The following is an 18,894-nucleotide window of genomic DNA, read 5'->3' as shown; positions in this document are numbered from 1 at the left end:
CATCCATATCGAGAGATTTAATTCATTCAAAATGTATTATCCTACTTTATCTTTCTAGGATGCATGTCGCATCACAACACATCTTTAGACCTAGTTTGCACAAATCAAGGATGAACAAACCCACCACTGAACATGATGAGCTAAAACAATTCAGTGTCCACCATAGCACCATATCTTGATGATGACATGCATACAGTAATAGATGTGGTTTGTTTGTTCCAGTGGTGTAGTGTTGGGTGTAGTTGGGTGCGTCCCATGTTGTGTCGGTGGCTGTGGTGTCTATATGTGGTGGTGGTGCCCCATGCATTGGTGGATGTTGTGGTGTACCCATGTAATGTCGGTGGTGGTGCGCCATGTATTGGTGACTGTGATGGTGGTGTCTCATGTACATGTATGGTGGTGTCCGATGTTGAGATGACTTCTCACTTTACACAAAAAGTAAACCAGACATAGTGAAATTAATAGTTCGAATCCACGTAATTTTATCTTGCCAATTGAAAATTTAAGTCTTAGAATTTTATTCAAGTTAGGATAGAAGTTATTTAACAAACGATCATAGATTCAAATTGTTATTACTGGTTTGTATCGCAAGAGGGGAGGCGCAGCAGTTAGAACAGTAAAACAAGAGCACGTGCGGTACGTGATGAGCGTTAACTTAAACCAGCCCAACTTCTTCTCGGCGTCTTATTTAATGCGCATACCCCCCTGTAATACAAAGTGATTTGAAATTACGATCGTTTGTTAAACAACTTTCACACTAAGTTGAATAAAATTCTGAGAATGAAATGTTTAATAGTCAAGGTAAAATTATAAGAATTTGCAATCTTAATTTCACTTTATTCGATTTACTTTTTGTTTAAAGAGACATTCATCGGTACGTTTTCAAGGCAGACTGTAACCGCATAATAACACGAGTGAGTCACGAATGCGACGAGCAGTGATAAGCACATCACAATTTACAACATTCCCACCCACGGACGACAGTTTGTTTTAATTCATTTGTATTGAATGATCCATATACCTATGTCAGTTGGGGTTTAACTTGTAATGTTAAATTTACACTGCGTCATACCTGTATTGTATTAGCCGTTGATTATGGTTTAGCTATATTGTCTTACATAAATAAGTCTGTAATTAATGAAAGAAGTTTTTGTTTCGTTTTGTTTCAAAAAAGAATATTACCAGGTCTTTCTTTGCTCACGCTAAATTAGAAAACATGTCTCTGTGCAAACACTTCTGATTGAGGTGTTTTCAGTAGCTTTAACCCTTTGTTTCGTGTTCGGCGACTGGGATTAGGTTGCGTAAGGGGGCTGGTTTGCCCTTTGTCTTTTCCAGCTCCACACTTAAATTTCGCGACCGAAGCGAGCGACTTAAGCCCGCTTGGTGTCTGAGCACCGACTCACAATGATGTAAAATATTCGTCGTGGGGACAGAAAGTCTTGAGATCCTGTAGAGGTAGGACGACTTCAAGTATTCTTCGGAAGGGCGACAGAGGACCAGACAGGCAGGTGTTTCCAAATATATTTTGAAGAAAATATGCGTCTTCATTAATATTTGTTTAACATACAGTGCGCACTCATTCTCTCATAGTATACAGCTATTTAGGTATAGCTGGGAAAGGTTGATACTGGTGTCTTCATGTAAAGGGGGTGGTAGTGTAGCCTCCTAGTTGTTCAAGTGATGGTACGCCACGTTCACAGTCTAAGTAAACTTATCCTCAGTACTTTTCGTTACACTCCACTACTGAGTCTAACAAAACCTAATGGGAGGTCGCGTCTGGTAACCTTTGAGATTGACCAATGAGAACACAGTTTACCAAATCGCGAAAGTGGACATTCGCACATACCTTTTGAATTTTTTATCTCGAAAAGGTTTGTACCCGAACGATTCCGAATGCTATTTAGCGTACGCTCGCTTCCGGGTGATGCACACGGCGTACGTACAACCATGACAACGGTGAGTAAACAGTCCCTGAAAATGGTGTTTTGGCAATATTCAAGGATGTCGTCTTGCGGAAATATTAGCTAATGGTAACCATGTCAACAGAAATCCCAAAGCGTATATACTGCAGGTCAAATAACTGTGTTATATGCTGATTTTTGTTCTTGGAGAGATCTGTGTCAGTGTCGGGAATATTTTGAAAGTCCCTCCGATCCCTAAATAGTAGCCGTTGTCTCATTGGTTAAATCTATTTAACCGTCTCGCGTTTGATTGGAATTTCGAAGTCATTGGTCGCTCAAAGGTTACCTGACGCGACCTTCTACTAGGTTTTGTTAGACTCAAAGGTGGAGTGTAACGAAATACACTGAGACTAAGTTTACTTAGACAGGCCATGTTCAGTCAGGATGGTTGTTACAGCAACCCAGCTAGTTTAGGGTTGGCACACTCTGTGGCCCCAGTGTTTTCAGCATCCCCAGTAGGCCCAATGCTGACTGCACTTGACTGGTAGATTTAGGTGGTAGTGTAGATAGGGCCCCCTTCGTGCATGCCATGTACGATGCTATCTATAGATGGCATAACGTAGTGTTAACCCACCATTCCGTCCTTCAGTAGGTAGTTCGAGACAAAGCAAGTCCCGGATGGTCACTTTGAGAGTCAGTGTACTGGCCCAGTGCGCGGCCACCTGCTGGTAAAGTATTTCAATATTTCAATTTAATATTTCTAAAAGGTCATTTTAGACACACATTCTGCGGCAACAATTTTGGTGTTTGTGTCCAAGGATTTCGAACTGTTCTATGTTGGGAATGATGACATCAAAAAACGTAATCCGCACAGCTGGTCCAATTGTACTTGTTTGTTTTGTTGTTTTGTTTTTGAAAGTTGTGAACTCCCGAAGAACTGTTTTTGTCCATGAAAATCGGGTGTGTCCGACTTTATCGCCGAGTAGGATTGCTTGTTTAGACCATACACTGCCATACACTGCTAAACACTGCCAACACAGAAACACATCAAGAAACAAGTCCAACACCAGTATACGGGCGTAGTATATAATATCTACAAACCAGAACAAAATAAAAGTCTATCAACATTACCACACATCACATCGCACAGACTTTTAGTTCAATGTATGTACCAAACAATCCAGTGATGTCTGTAGATGAGACAAGACATTAAATGAAAAGCTCCCACCAACAGTGTAGAATATCATATCGAGCAATTAAACTAACAAGCGCATGTTTGGAAACAGTATCTGCAGCCAATCATATTCTTTCATCAGTTGACCATGGTTGGAGCATTTGTGGTGGTCAGCTTATCCGTTTTCTCGTGTTCTGATGTCGAGAGATTGTGCTCCCCGTGGATTAGTTGAATTGACATAGAGTAAATGCAATAAAGTCAGTATGTCACCAGAGAGATCTATGTTAATGCAGATGAACTGATTTATTGTGCTCAGAGACCTGTCTTTTTGTATGGCAGGTGATTGTTGCCCGAACAGTTTTTACTTGTAGATGACTCCAATTCTGACATGGTGTTTCAAATGATATGAAAGAAATTGAAGAGAAGAGTTAATTGTAAGCTTCCGAATGTATCAAAAGTGATTGAGAGTTATCTGACAGACTACTTTGAATAGCTACAACAAGAGCTTAGACGCAGTTATCAATCGTGAAGCATAGTCTTCTCATATTTTGGATAATGTTATTTCATCAAATATTTTAGGAATGTGAAGCATTTATTAACCATAACATTGAAATTATTTTTTTTTCTATACTGTGTTAAACGTGTGACACCAAATGAATTGTTTGTTTTATAGATCAGTTGTCCTCTGGTATGCATAAGTAGTAAAACTACAATGGCGGCCATATTGGCAGCCATTTTGAATTCTGGATAATATGAAATAATTCGATATAACATGCTGTCACTCTAGAAGTAAACAGGAAACAAAATCAACTGATTCTAGTTACAAAAATAATGTAAACTTTCAATAAATAAATCACCACCACACATTAACATGAAAAGTCGGAGAATCGCTAAAATCCCCTGTCTCATTATATTACCACGACATGACCATACACAATTACTTGTTTTGTCCCCAAGCCACCATTCTAGATTAGACAAGTGTCAAGAAACATCAAAAGTATCAACACAGCATGTAAATGGCCACATTCGGTGTTAATTTTTATGCAAATTTAACGGCCGAAAAGGCAACGCACGACAATTCAAGATGGCGGCCAAATTGGTGGCCATTTTGATTATTTTTAAAAGCAAAAATATGTAAAAAAAAAAAAAGGTTAAACATCCTTTACCAATACACAAAAGTCAAAATGAAAGTAATCAGATTGATAGTAGTAAAATAACTTTGAAATGTTGTCGGGCAGCAAACCAAATGCCATGAAAATGCTCACAGACCTCCATAACATCAAATGGCCAATGAAAAAACACTGATACCACACTCTAAGAGTATTACAGGCCTTTTCATGAGCCCAAGACATCATACTATCTGAAAAGTGTCAAACCAAATCAGTACTTGTAAGACTACAACATCAGATTTTTCACCTGCCTCCTCCTGGACTACAACGTAAGAAACTGATAAATCGTCACGGCCAACAACCTGGCTTTTTTGATTGTTTCATTTTGTAAACTCCTACACGTTTACCTGGCATATATAAACAAATCAATATACTATACAAAAAAAGAAACGCATAAGCCAAAAATCTGTTGTGATATTGGTATAATGCACGTGCGTGTAATTGTTGAACAACGACACATCGGAACATGAAATTTCACACCCATAATGCTGAAACACTAGAGCATAGAATCATTGACAGCGATACGGATATGACAGAATCGTTTTTGACCAGGGTCCACTGAAATGTCAGTATTCCTTGTGTCCGCCACACACACGAATAGCAGTTCTGACACGCCTTGTTATAGACTGGTTCAGACGCCGTGTGTCGCCGGGGGGAGGGTGGGGGGGGAATCCTTCTTCACTCCTCTGGAGTGTGTTCTGTAACGTTAAGATCAGGTTCTGTAACGTTAAGATCAGGTTCTGTAACGTTTAGGTCAAGGCAGCAGATTAACGTTGTTGTTAGTCAGACAAAATCTATTGTGGCACCACCGAATCTATTCACTTCACGTACACAGTTTGGAGCGTGACGTTCATGAACACGTCCATGCACTCTGCTTCTTGCATCCTGTCTTTGCAGCAGAAACCTGGATTCGCCCCTAAACCAAATACGCCTCCAGTTTTGTAAGTTCCAGACCAACACATTGTTGCGTCACCGGGGACGTCGCTCGCGATGATGACGTCGTGAAGATATTGTGCTCTGACTGACAGCATTATGTGACGTGGCACCGTGATTTAGGCAAGTAACTCAACGTTACAATGTTAATTTTCGGAAATGATGTGGGAATTTATAGGCCTACACAGCATTAAAGCATGCATATGCATAATTTGCACTTGCAAATGATTTTTGTTGTTTCACAAAAACAGGTCATGTCAATAAACCACAACACTTTCAGGATGGTCCTGTTTTGATGCATAGAGTTGTGTGAAAAGTTCCCTTTAAGAGATGTGTGGTACATTGGGACGTCTGTGTGGAACTGTGTGTTGAGAAATGGATTTAATAAGACCTAAACTCATCTATCTCTTACTCTTTTGGGATGGTATATATACAGGTTCAAAGCTGCGACGAGAAGCTGAAAACGTGCATGTCTTTGCCTTTGAGGGTGAGTGAGTGAGAGAGTTTAGTTTTACGTGCTTTGAGCAATATTCCAGCAATATCGCGGTGGGGGACACCTGAAATGAGCTTCACACATTGTGCCCATGGGGAATCGAAATCGAACTGAGTGACAAACGAACGCTATAACCACAACGCTACCCTACCGCCCTCATATCAAAGAACGCGGTGGTCCTTGACTTCCTTTTACAGTATATATCCAGATATTAGATATTACCCAAGCGCCTACATCGTGGAGTCCAGCTTTCAAATTGCTTTTTTGATACCAATAAAATCACCATAGAATTTAATTTCAACTTGTGTGTTGGAATAGGAATAATTTGTTTCGCCATTTAACATATGATAAGAATTTTATGTTAATATATCTGCGAGTGCTCGGATAAATGGCAGTCTGCTAGTAGTTTTCAAACTTGGACGTTATGAATACACTGTAATCCTAAATATTCCAAGACGACCCGTGTTAGAATTGACGCAAGCATGCAGTGTGCGAAATAGCCACTAGACCGTTAGTCCGTGGCTACTTAAAAAACAGTTGGGCCAGTAAATCTCCACTGTCACAGGCACTAGTGAGTTACACTACACTCGTCTTTTAAATTATGCAATGTTTTGGCCTGATGACAATGTTCATCATAGTGGCTGCTTAATGATGAACCCAGCGTCAAGTCGACAACTCCTCGTTCTCAATGTACCTTTTTGTAATCTTTCGCTTAGTTTCAAATTTCGGCCTAGCGAAATATTCTGTGGACCAGTAACGTTCAGGCATAGCTAGCAAAATTTGGAAACTACCACCCACAGCGCATGGGCTGCTGAAGAGCAATTCGAACCTGGATCTTCACGAAGATCATAAACTGAAGCTGTTGTACAGGTTCTTATCATGTTATTACCATACGTCATACCATTTCATCAGTTACTCAACACACTTAATAGCATATAATAACATATTCTTTCCTCAGCTATTTCCGAGTAAAGGCTACTTTGTTTAACATGTGTGAATTTAACAAATATATTTTAACTGATTATACGCTATTAACTGACAATAATCGGATAAGCTAATATCTTTATCAGCTGATTGATTAAATCTCATCAATCGGTCCATCAGTTGAATAAAAACCCAATATAGAAACAACCATCCCTTATTAAGATTAAAGCACTGCCGCGTTCTTTGAAATTGACTTTTTGGAAAGCAATGTAATTTTGCCCCAAAAAACTTTCAGTTCAGTTAGAGTTTTTTAATTACATATATATCTCCAGAGAAAAGCAAATTTGACATAAACCATTACAGAGTCCAATAAAGGTTTCACAATTAGACAGTGATAAATCATATTTATGGAGAAAGAACGAAATGTAGTTTACAGACTGGCAAGGCGATCCCAAAACGCTCAATTATTGGAGTATTCCATCCCGAAGAGCACACTGGGTAATCCTTCGTTGCCATAAAGATGTGATTCTGTTCGAGGAATGTACCGAGATACCCCTGTAGCTTATCAAACAAAGTAGCTGTTCCACTTTGAAGTACGAGTTCAAGTAAAACAATGAAAAACAAACACATGAAATGAGTCAGTAGGGAAATAAATAACAAAACACTGTCCGAAACAGACGGTTGAAAAAGTCCATACTGTTGTTTTGCCGGATACTGAGCTGAAGATGTCTCTCTGAAATAACGGCAGCCCCTGCCTGCTCGTGTTGCCGTCCCCAAGGGAGGTAAGTATTCACTTCCGTCGACAGACAACGTGACGTGACCTGAGCTGTGTCTGGCGCGCGTCTTTGAGCGATATGTACTCTTAAAGCTGTAGTCAAAGTACACTTAAGGCTTAAGGTTTCACTTACATTAAGGCTGGAGTCACTTAGACCAAGGCTGGAGTCACTTAGACCAAGGCTGGAGTCACTTGCATTAAGGCTGGACTCACGTACATTAAGACTGGCTGGAGACAAGTACACTTAGGCAGGAGTCACACTAAGGCTGGAGTCACTTAGACCAAGGCTGGAGTCACTTGCATTAAGGCTGGACTCACGTACATTAAGACTGGCTGGAGACAAGTACACTTAGGCAGGAGTCACACTAAGGCTGGAGTCACTTACACTGAACGTAGAGTCACGTACACTTAGGTTGGATTCACTTACACTTAAGGCAGGAGTCACTTACACTTAAGACTGGAGTCAAGTACTCGTAAGGTTGGAGTAACGCTATGGGCTATGTTCCAAAGTACCTACGTGGGGCTTTGCGGGAAAATACTACGTGGTGTAGGTGCCTGTAATGGTTGATATTTACCATGGATAACATGATAAATGCTTTAAAAATAATGCATAATTGAGAAATGAGCTTCACACCCTGGACTCCAGCGGGGAATCGCACACTTTAACCAATACGCTTCTCCATGCACCCTGTATGTGCGAGTGTGCACGTTGCCTCGTGCGGGTGCGCGTGCGCGGACTCGTGCATAGACGTATGTGTTGAAATGGAGTCTTCATTTGGTATATTTTCTGAGTAGCCTTGATATAGAGCTTTTCACTCTGATTCGATTCCCAAGATGGTACAAAGTGTGCAAACCTGGTTCTTGTGTTCCCCGCGCCCGCTCTTAACGTCAAAGACTCAGATTCGATTCCCCTCGTGGGTACAATGTGTGAAGCCCTTTTCTGGTGTCCCTCGCCGTGATTTTGCTGGAATATAGTTAAAAGAGGTGTAAAACCAAAGTCACTCGCTCACTTGACCCCCAACGTCATGTTGCTGCAAGTACACTATTGATAAAAGCAACATAAAACCTTACCTATTCATTCAGTGGGTTGTTACATTCAAAATTTTTAGTGTCGTTATTTATTTGTTGTTGTTTTTCAAAAATACACAGACCTGCAAAGATGTCGATGAGAGTTAATTCTTTCACAGTCTATAAAAAAATCACACATAAAAAGAACATTTACAATATCTCAGTACCTAAAAGAAGATAGAGCATGACTGATTTTATAATTTTCAAACCAGCATTTGTGACACTGCATCTCAAATTCCGATAAAATATACATTTCAGCCGGGCGCTTGTAATAAAGTCCTTCCCAGACTATACTGCCACACATTCAAGTTTTTCAAGTATGTCATTCAGAGGCATTTTTGCTGTGAATATGCAAAGATGTCTCGTTTTAACCATTTTATTCAGTAAGATTCACACTACAAAATACTAAAGTGCACTGTTAGATTTTCATGCTGCCATAAGTTCTCCAGCCATTCGGTTCCTGGGATGTCCGTGACTTTACAAGCACTGAACAGGGAACTAAAGGGTAATTGTGGGGCCGGGGACCCGGAAAATTGTCACTGTCAGAGACTGTCCATGGGCAGACATATACCGGGACGGCACACCTAACCGTAGTCATAAAACCCTTCAGACAGCCACACGAGCGAAGGACGTCGTTAAAGCCCCCAAGTTGGTCCCACGAGTGATACAATAAGAGTCCTAGTCAAGTTGAAATATTAACAGCGCATGATCCGTATGCTGAAATCCCCCTGGTAGGTTAATATCCACATGACAGCAGCTTATGCTTCACCATGTTATCAGAGTGTGTACCGCATCCACGCAGGTTGCATCAGTGTACCAAGGTAACCTTGAGCAATGGCTTCATCTGAGATGCGGGCTTTTGGGTAGTTTAGTGGTTAAAGCGTTCGCTCGACACACCGAAGACCCGGGTTCGATTCCGGACACAATGTGTGAAACCCATATCTGGTGTCTCCCCGCCGTAATATTGCTGGAATATTGCTAAAAGCGGCGTACAACCACACTCACTCACTCATTCATCAAAGATTTCCATATGCAACACAAGCATCGTCAGGTGCAACCTTTCCTCACACCACATTGTATGTTTGTAAGTAAATGAGTATGGTTTTACGCCGCTTTAACAATATTCCAGGATCTCACTGTGAGGACACCATAAATGGACTTCACACATTGTACCCATGTGGGGAATCGCAACCCCACCGCCAGTGTGTGTGTGTGTGTGTGTGTGTGTCTGTGTGTGTGTCTGTGTGTGTGTCTGTGTGTGTGTGACCCACTACTAACTTTACAAGGGAAATAAACTACATCTATTTGATGTACACATGTGAGCGTACACATGTGAGCGCGTGTGTGTGTCTGTGTGAGTGTGCGTGTGTCTGTGAGTTAGTCTGCGTGTATGTGCGTCTGTATGTGTCAGTATATATATATATATATATATACATGTGTGTGTGTGTGTGTGTGTGTGTGTGTGTGTGTGTGTGTGTGTGTGTGTGTGTGTGTGTGTGTGTGTGTTGCATTATGATCAGACTTTTATCGTGCTAAACATCTAAGTTCTTAGTTTCTCTACACTGAAGCAACAACCGAGAACCATCTTTTAACGATGATGGTTGCGATATGACGCGACAGAGGATCAAACCTTTAACTCTCCACTAACCTACGGTGACAGTGTCCTATAGATATTTCAGGATAATAACTTTCAGAAATCCGTACCCTCTACCATGATTAAAATTTTGTCAAATCACACATTTGAGAATTAATACCATCTATTAATGGAATTCCACCATGATCAATATAAGTTCCCTGAAACCCAGTACTCATCACTGAATGTTCGTAATTATGTAAACAACAGAGTATAATGAACATTCATATTACGACACTTGAGAACAGGCTCCAGTACCATAGTAGGTATCTGCACCCGAGATGGAACGTCAGTCCGTAATTTACCCGTGTCACTGGGGCAGCTGACCAATCAGCAAGAGTATACGAGATGCATTTCCTGACAAATGTTTCTGTTCACAGACATACGCTTCAGTAATTACACGGACGCTGTTCAATTAACCGCTTTAATGGACAGATAGTGTTCTTTTGTAAAGTGAATCTGTTTCATACGGATTATTCACCCCCGACACTTAGACCGGAAAATTACTGTCTGGTTTTCAGAATGTGTTCCTCTGACTATAAAAGCCTATTTTAACAAAGACCAAAACTTGAACGTCTAAACAGTTTGTGGATATAGTGAGATATTAATAGGGTTTTAGTCAAGTGTAGTTCGTATTGTAAATATTGTATGTTACAGCACTAAAGCCTCAGGCTTTCATAATAACAATGTTTATTAATAATAAAGACTTTCACAGTGAGCATTTGGAAACCAAAGCAGGTTCTACGTCATAATTTATATGTCTTTATAACTTACTTTCATTCGACGTATAAGGAGTCGTTTTACTGGAATTATATATATTTCAGAAAGCAGGAATCTAGGCGCGCCTGTCTGCAATTATCCCTTGTAGAATATAATGCGAAGTGATTTCCAGATTTAGTGTACAAATACACTTATTGTCTTAATATGTCGGCAACAAAATGCAGGTTCATGATTGGGGTTTGGTTCTGTCTTGTCACAAATTTCGTAGAAGGTGGGCAATTATATGAAACAAAAGGATTTTCAGGCTTAAAATTATACAACAGAGGCTCAAAATGAAAAATCTTTGGGTTAATATTTTATCCCCCATTTCACATCATACGTTGCGGGTACGTAGCATGTCCAATATTGAGGTCCGAATGAGTGGCATTCAGAAATATTCCACCATTATCACAGCTTCTCACGCTGTGCCCATGGGGGAGATCGAACACAGGACCTAGGCGTGACGAGCGAACACTTAAATCACATGGCTGTTCGGCAGGGAATCATATGTTCTGTCCTCTTTTGTGGGGCTAATTAAAGATATTGAATCGGATTGTATTACATGATATGAAGTACATTTCATGATAGTATTTTCATGAAACGATATCTTCCAATATACACAGTTTGAATTCAAGAGAGCAACGTTGTCACGGAGTATTAGGATCGTTTCTGCCGATGATGGGGCATTGGTGATGATTTGATGATTTGGAGGCAGGGGAGTACCCCACTGGAGGTGGGGATGGGCGTGGGGTGGTGGTGGGTCACCAATTGTGATCACATGCACGAGTGTATGTGACATGTGGGGGAAGCTATATTCTCTTGGTTCAAACCGTTCGTATAATTATTCATAAGTACCTAACCCGCTATGATTATTATGAATTATCCTTACAACCGCATCTTTCCGGCTCAATATGGAGTTTTGTATTCACCCCTCAAAGCATTGACTGATACGGAGACCCGCTGTTACAGTACCTGCTTAAGACCGCCCATTTATCTGCCTGTTGCTTTCACGCTACTTCACGCATGCATACAAAGTCAAGCTGTCGAAAGTGAAAAGTGTGCTTGATTTCACACTGAAGTGTATTGTCACCTTTCGCCACACGACATAATGTGAATGAATAAACAAACACTTTTCATCTGTCTCGTGCATGGAATGCTAGAAGGGACATTGTTCGGCTGTTTAGCTCACAAAGGAAATGGTGCCACAAATCAACATAGGACGACATCTTAACCCATAGATGCATTGGCGGGTTTGGAATAAATGAGCAGAATGTCGCATAGTCGTGCGTTTGGTACATGGTCTTGCGATTGACAATGTCTCCTTAAGTATTCCATAGTTTCTTTAGATCCAGTTGAATGTTTCGGGGGTCTGTTATTCTATGTGTAAATAGTATTTATAGGGGAAGCTGCAATGCAAAGACGTTCAGCCTTCGTTTCTTTTGTGAAATTGTGGGTTTGTTCTGTACCGCTGTCAGTGTGTCATCTACATGTTTTGTTTGCTTGGCTTTTTTAAAGACTAACTGTATGAATAAGAACTTCTTTGTTTAAAATGTTATTGTGCTTTCCATCTAACCGCCTCCCTGGTGTAATGGTAAGAGCGCCCATCAGTAGAGCGGAAGGTCGCGGGTTCGATCCCCGACCGCGTCACACCAAAAGACTTGTTGGTCCTTGGCTGGCGCTCGGCATTAATGGGTACAATAAGGACTGGTCGGCCCGGAGCCAGGATAAAGTGTCCGAGTTGGGTATTCATGCAGCATGGTATCTCAGTAAAGTGGCACTATAAAACCAGCTTGAGTCTGGCCTAGTACACACGCACGCACGTCGTCATAGGAGCGAAATACTCTTAAATACGACGTAGAAAACCTGATTCGACCTCACTTCATCCAACTTCTGGGTGTCACTGAAAGATCTTACATTATTTGTTGTTCAATACCACTCTCAGGATCATTCCGGGTGTATGGCAGTGGTCTGTGAAGATGCGAGGCTTAACCAGACAAACCAGTGATCAACAGCATGCGCATCAATCAACGCAAGTTGGATACGATAGCATGTGTCAACCAAGTCAGCGAGTCTGACCACCCGATCCCGTTAGTCGCTTCTTACGACAAGCAATTTTAAATTTTAGGTTCGATTCTCCGGACGGCGACAATGTGTGAAGTCACTTCCAGGGTTACAGTGGGAACCAGTGTCATGTAGGTGACCCCCAGTTAACAGTGGGAACCAGTGTGATGTAGGTGACCCCCAGTTAACAGTGGGAACCAATGTGATGTAGGTGACCCCTGGGTTAACAGTGGGAACCAGTGTGGTGTAGGTGACCCCCAGGTTAACAGTCGAAACCAGTGTGATGTTAGTGGTCCCTGGTTACAGTCGGAACCGGTGTGATGTAGGTGACCCCTGGTTACAGTCGGAACCAGTGTGATGTAGGTGACCCCTGGTTACAGTCGGAACCGGTGTGATGTAGGTGACCCCGGGTTAACAGTCGGAACAAGTGTGACCTAGGTGACCCCCGGGTTAACAGTCGGAACAAGTGTGACCTAGGTGACCCCTGGGTTTACAGTCGGAACAAGTGTGACCTAGGTGACCCTCGGGTTTACAGTCGCAGCAAGTGTGACCTAGGTGACCCTCGGGTTTACAGTCGGAACAAGTGTGACCTAGGTGATCCTCGGATTTACAGTCGGAACAAGTGTGACCTAGGTGACTCCTGGGTTAACAGTCGGAACCAGTGTGACCTAGGTGACCCCCGGGTTAACAGTCGGAACAAGTGTGACCTAGGTGACCCCTGGGTTTACAGTCGCAGCAAGTGTGACCTAGGTGACCCTCAGGTTTACAGTCGCAGCAAGTGTGACCTAGGTGACCCTCGGATTTACAGTCGGAACAAGTGTGACCTAGGTGACCCCCGGGTTTACAGTCGGAACAAGTGTGACCTAGGTGACCCTCGGGTTTACAGTCGGAACAAGTGTGACCTAGGTGACCCTCGGATTTACAGTCAGAACCAGTCTGGCGTAGACCTGTGTGACGTTACACATCAGCCATAACCCTGAGTCCATAACCTTAGCCCATCGCACCCGTACACTACACCCCAACATCCATCACCCATCCCCCACATGCGCACACGCATATATGCACACAACCACCTTTCATTCATAGTAAACATGTCCATGGTTTCACGCTTGATTGAACACAGTTAAAAAACATCCCCACGTCATCCAAAACCCGACTCCACCAAACCCAACGGTCACATCTTTTCTCCCGGAAGTGTACTTTTCATTCGACTGTATTCTTTGTGAAGCCGACAATTGTTGGGTTCCTGTGAAACATGGTACTCAGGAAGTTCTTAAAGTACACTGACGTCTTAAACACCACCCGAACGTTAATACCCGGGACATGTTTTATCCACACCTCTTCATACCAAATAATTCATCATGTCGCAGAAAATCGTATTCTTCCGAACATTGTTGGTCTAAACAAGCATCGGACAATCAAAGTATCAATGCTTTTTTCTCCAAAAGTACAACACACTTAAAATGCGTTCAAGTGATGTCGCCTTGTGACGCTTTGTAACGGCCGGTGCGAGGGTGGAGTGTCACTCGAAACAAAAGATCACGACTGGTAAATTTATGTATGGAATCCTGGAAGGGACATTGTCGCGTTGGCGCACTGTCCAGTTGTCACGCATTTTCAGTATTTTGGTGCGACAACGCGACATATTTTCATCTTGAAAACTGTCGCTATGTTGCCGTATGGATGAATAGGAAGATATTTTTTCAAAACGCGACAACGCGACGCAGCGACAATGCGACAAATGTTTGTTGTTGTTGTTGTTTTGTTGTTTGGTCTTTGTTGTTTTGTTTCTTTGTTTGGTTTTTAGAGGGCGATAACGCGACAGTGCGACAACGCGACAATGCCCCTTCTAGGATTCCATAATAAAGTCTGCATCGATTACAATGCGGATGGAGATTTGAGGCTGGACGGTAAGCGTGTTTATTTCGGAACATATGGACTGCAAGAACATAAACTTTTATCGGCATTGTTTATCATTCACTTGTTTCTTGTGTGAACAGGTTTTGCATTACATCTAAAAACACATAAAACGGTTAATCGACATTTTTACACGAACAGTATCAATTTTATGGACAGTGAAAAGGTAAAACGGCCAGTTTATTTCATATTGTTAGTGTATGTGAATGCCGGGAAAGATGCTTTCGGCAGTGTTGTTGACTCAAGAAGAGACCTTTGACCGTGCGATATTCCCGCGATGTGTGTGCAGTCGGGCGCGTGTGCATGGGTGTGACGGTTGCCACCGCCCCACCCCTTTTTCAGGCGCTTCACTCATAAAATGGCTTAACTCCCTCTGTCGTGTGTCGTCATTTCGTGACGTATAGTACAACAGTAATCTTATACAGGTGTTGCCAAACGTTTATTTCATCAGTCGATCGATCAGCTTTAAAGAGTGCACATAGGTTAACAAGTAAACATTATGGAGTGAGACTTATGGGCAGAGAGGGTTAAGCGCTGCCGTTTCCATCCAACCTATGGGTTGTGTGGGGCTTTACGTCGCATCGACATTATTCCAGCGATATAGTGACCCAACCTATGAATTAAATATGTACGTTATTATAGGATTAAACAAGACGATTATCTCTTTATTAGCCTATCTGATTTACATAAGCGAAATTAGCATAACACTAACATAACTTACATGGAAACCTCCACTGGCTGCATTGCTCTGACACATCGTTTTAATGGAACTGACATTTCGGCTTGGTGAATATTTTTCCGATATCAGTTGATTTCATGGAAATGTTCACTGCACACGCGTCCCTTGTCCACTGTCATATTTATATAAACGCTTATATACATGTACCAGAAATCTGTTAGCTTTTTCGATATTTTTCGTTTGTTATCATGGTATTTAGAGCGAACGAGTTTTGCTTTGAATCCATGCTGACACCGAACTGGCATGAATACACCGGCCGAAAGTTATGAATACACAATGCCAAGACCAATTAGAAAGTGGCCAAATTTTGCATATGTTATATTCAAATTATATATATGACTTCACTTTCTCGGTACTTATCCCGCATGTGAATCAGCCCAAAAAAGCATTAAAATCCACAGGGGCTTGTATTGCTGAAAATAGTACGTCCTGGGTCCAACAAGTCTTCTTTATATGTATATGGATATCAGTGTATTTATCTCGATAGAACCGTTTTAAATATACTTTTCTTGTATGATCGCAACAGTTTTCTATGCATTTAAAACAAATGGGGGTAATTTGGAAAAAATCAGTAATTCTGAGAAAAGTGATAATTAATAGAAGAACTACTTAAATAAGTAGGGAATTTCGTGATTCAAATTTCTTTCAGGCACAGTGTATATACGTGAAGAAATCTTCACATGATACCATGAAACATTTCGCTCAAAACGTCTCTCCTCCAGTCTCACATCACAGTGAGGAGTCTGAGAAGCCATCGATTTTCGCCGTGTCTCCGATTGTTGGGCCCCGCCAGTCCTCGCACAAGAGATTTTACGAGTGCTTCTTTCATCTTGCTTTTCAATTTCTGTAAATATATTTGAATATGGCGCTTCAAGCAGTACGAGGTAATTCTTTGGAGTTTACTTGTTTGGTTTGTCTTGGAAATTTACTAGTAATTTTTATTTTCTGTAGGATTTGGTTTGCTTAAAATTCTGCTGAAATCAATTTTGTTTTACCTGTAATGCTGTTATTTACAATTTATAACGCTGGCTTGCGAATAATCGAGACTGCCCCATGCAAACCAGTTGTTGATAACATGATACACACCGAGTCAGCGTAATCGATTGTCCATTCGACCCCCTACGGGAGTCGTTCATATGAAGATTAGGGATGGAATTGGTCTTCAAGTGGACTGGGTGGTCAGGCTAGCTGACTTGGTTGACATATGTCAACAGCATAGTTCCATGTCCATGCTGTTGATCACTGGATTGTCTGGTCCAGACTCTTTGTATACAGACCACCACAATGTAGCTGGAATATTGATGAGCGAGACCTTAAACAACAAACATACTATCTGCCCGGACTCACGGAAATTATGTTTCTACATGTAATAACGAGAATAATGCTTTTGTTAAAATTCAGGTTTTAATGTCACGGGATAACCTTTACCATTAACATTACGCAATATCTAATCGCGTGCTTCGACAATAACAACGTAATATTTAAAAAAGGGATATATGTTTTCAAATGAGTAATTCCAACGTTTGAATTTTCGAAAAGATCTCTATTTCATGCTCTTCGGCTGTGCATTTACATAAGCTGACAAAAACAGAGAATCTCAGTGCAAATCAATATCAAATACATTTTCAAACCATATCCTGACAGAGTATTGTCATGCTCGTAAGACTCGGGTAAATGAGTGCCTGTGTTGCGTGTGGTGGGTATGTCTGTGCCTCTGTGTGTGTGCCTTCATATGTGTCTGCGTCTGTCAGTGTGCCTCCCCGTGTGTCTGCGTCAGTGTTGTAAGTGTGTCTTGGTCTGGGTCTCTGTGTGCGTGTACACATGTCTATGTGAGTCCGTGGGTGTTTGTTTGAGTCTCTGTGTCTGTGTGTGTGTGTGTGTGTGTGTGTGTGTGTGTGTGTGTGTGTGTGCGTGCGCGTCTGTGTGTGCTGCGGGTGTGTTTGATCCTGTGCATATGCCTGTGTGTGTGTCTCTGTCTTTGTGTGCGTTGTGAGTGCGTCTGTGTGTGTTTCTAGCGTATACACGACATATGCCCAATGAATTACACTTCTACACGGACCATCTATATATACAGAACGAATACTGTCAGAATCCCAAATGAATGTTCTCATGTACAGATAGAAACACTGGTGTTTAGTGAGTGATTATGGTTTTACGCCGCTTTTAGCAGCAACACCATGACGGTGAACACCAGAAATGAGCTTTACACGTTGTACCCATGTGGGGAATCAAACCCAGGTCTTCAGCATGACTGCTACACGATCCTCCAAACCCGATTATTTACAGACCACCGCCATATAGCAGGAATAATACTGCCGAGGTAGCGTTAAACAACCAACCAAAGTAATGAAGAGGCGGCTGTCAGGGGTGTTGACTTTCTCGATGAGTATTAACATCGTCGTATCCGAACTGTGTAGATCGATGCTCATACTGTCGCTCACCTGATTGACAAATGTTTTGGAAGTCATTACTAAAAGTCAAAGTACCAAAGCTCATCCTTCAAGGTAAATGGACAATACTATAGAAGTAGACATTAATTTACGAAACACACTTTTGTAGCTGGCGGTGACGTAGTAAACAATGGTCTATATATCCTTCAACTTCCTTCAGCTCATGTGTTTTTATAACTGATCAGTGACCTCAGACAACCACTATCACTTAGTCAACTATCAGCTGAAGTGATCTATGTTTCTGCAGCGAAATAGGTCGCAAAATATCAATCTGTATACATAACACGATGCAACTATTTTATTTCCCTGAGCGTGACTCGGGAAAGACTACCAGTCAAGACTGGCCTCGTCATGACAATGTGATTAATCGAAGCGTTGTAAAATATCAGTGCCGAGGGAACGTGTACCGCTCAGCCGTGGACAAGACACGTTCAGTGGCCACTGGTATTTGTCTCGATACTCGGATCTTCACTTCATTTCGCGAGCGTATTTTTTCCTCTTTCCAATAAAAATGTTTCTACTTCAAAATGTCTTAGTTTTAAGTTAACCCACAAGAGAAGATCTGAAAAATTACTCCCTAAATCCTAATTATTGTTCTTACTTTGATTTTTCATTTAAAACGAAATCAGTACACGCAAGTATACTAAAGTTACCATGAGTATAGTGTAAGATAATACACCAGTATCGTGTTTGGCTATCGACTGTGTAGATACTATGTAGAGAGGTTCGCGGTGGATCATGAGAGACATCATCACCGGTTGTTCCATAAATGTGTTAACGCTGCTTTCAACAGCTAAATATTCATACTTTGGATTGGACAGGTATAGTGCGTGACCACCGACCTCATTCCGTCGTACTGCACCCAGGGGATGTTGTTTTTCGTGCAACTAGACTCAGT

The sequence above is a fragment of the Haliotis asinina genome, chromosome 2, assembly GCF_037392515.1.
Source record: "Haliotis asinina isolate JCU_RB_2024 chromosome 2, JCU_Hal_asi_v2, whole genome shotgun sequence".
Taxonomy (NCBI): Eukaryota; Metazoa; Mollusca; class Gastropoda; order Lepetellida; family Haliotidae; genus Haliotis; species Haliotis asinina.
This window is presented reverse-complemented; position numbering follows the sequence as displayed.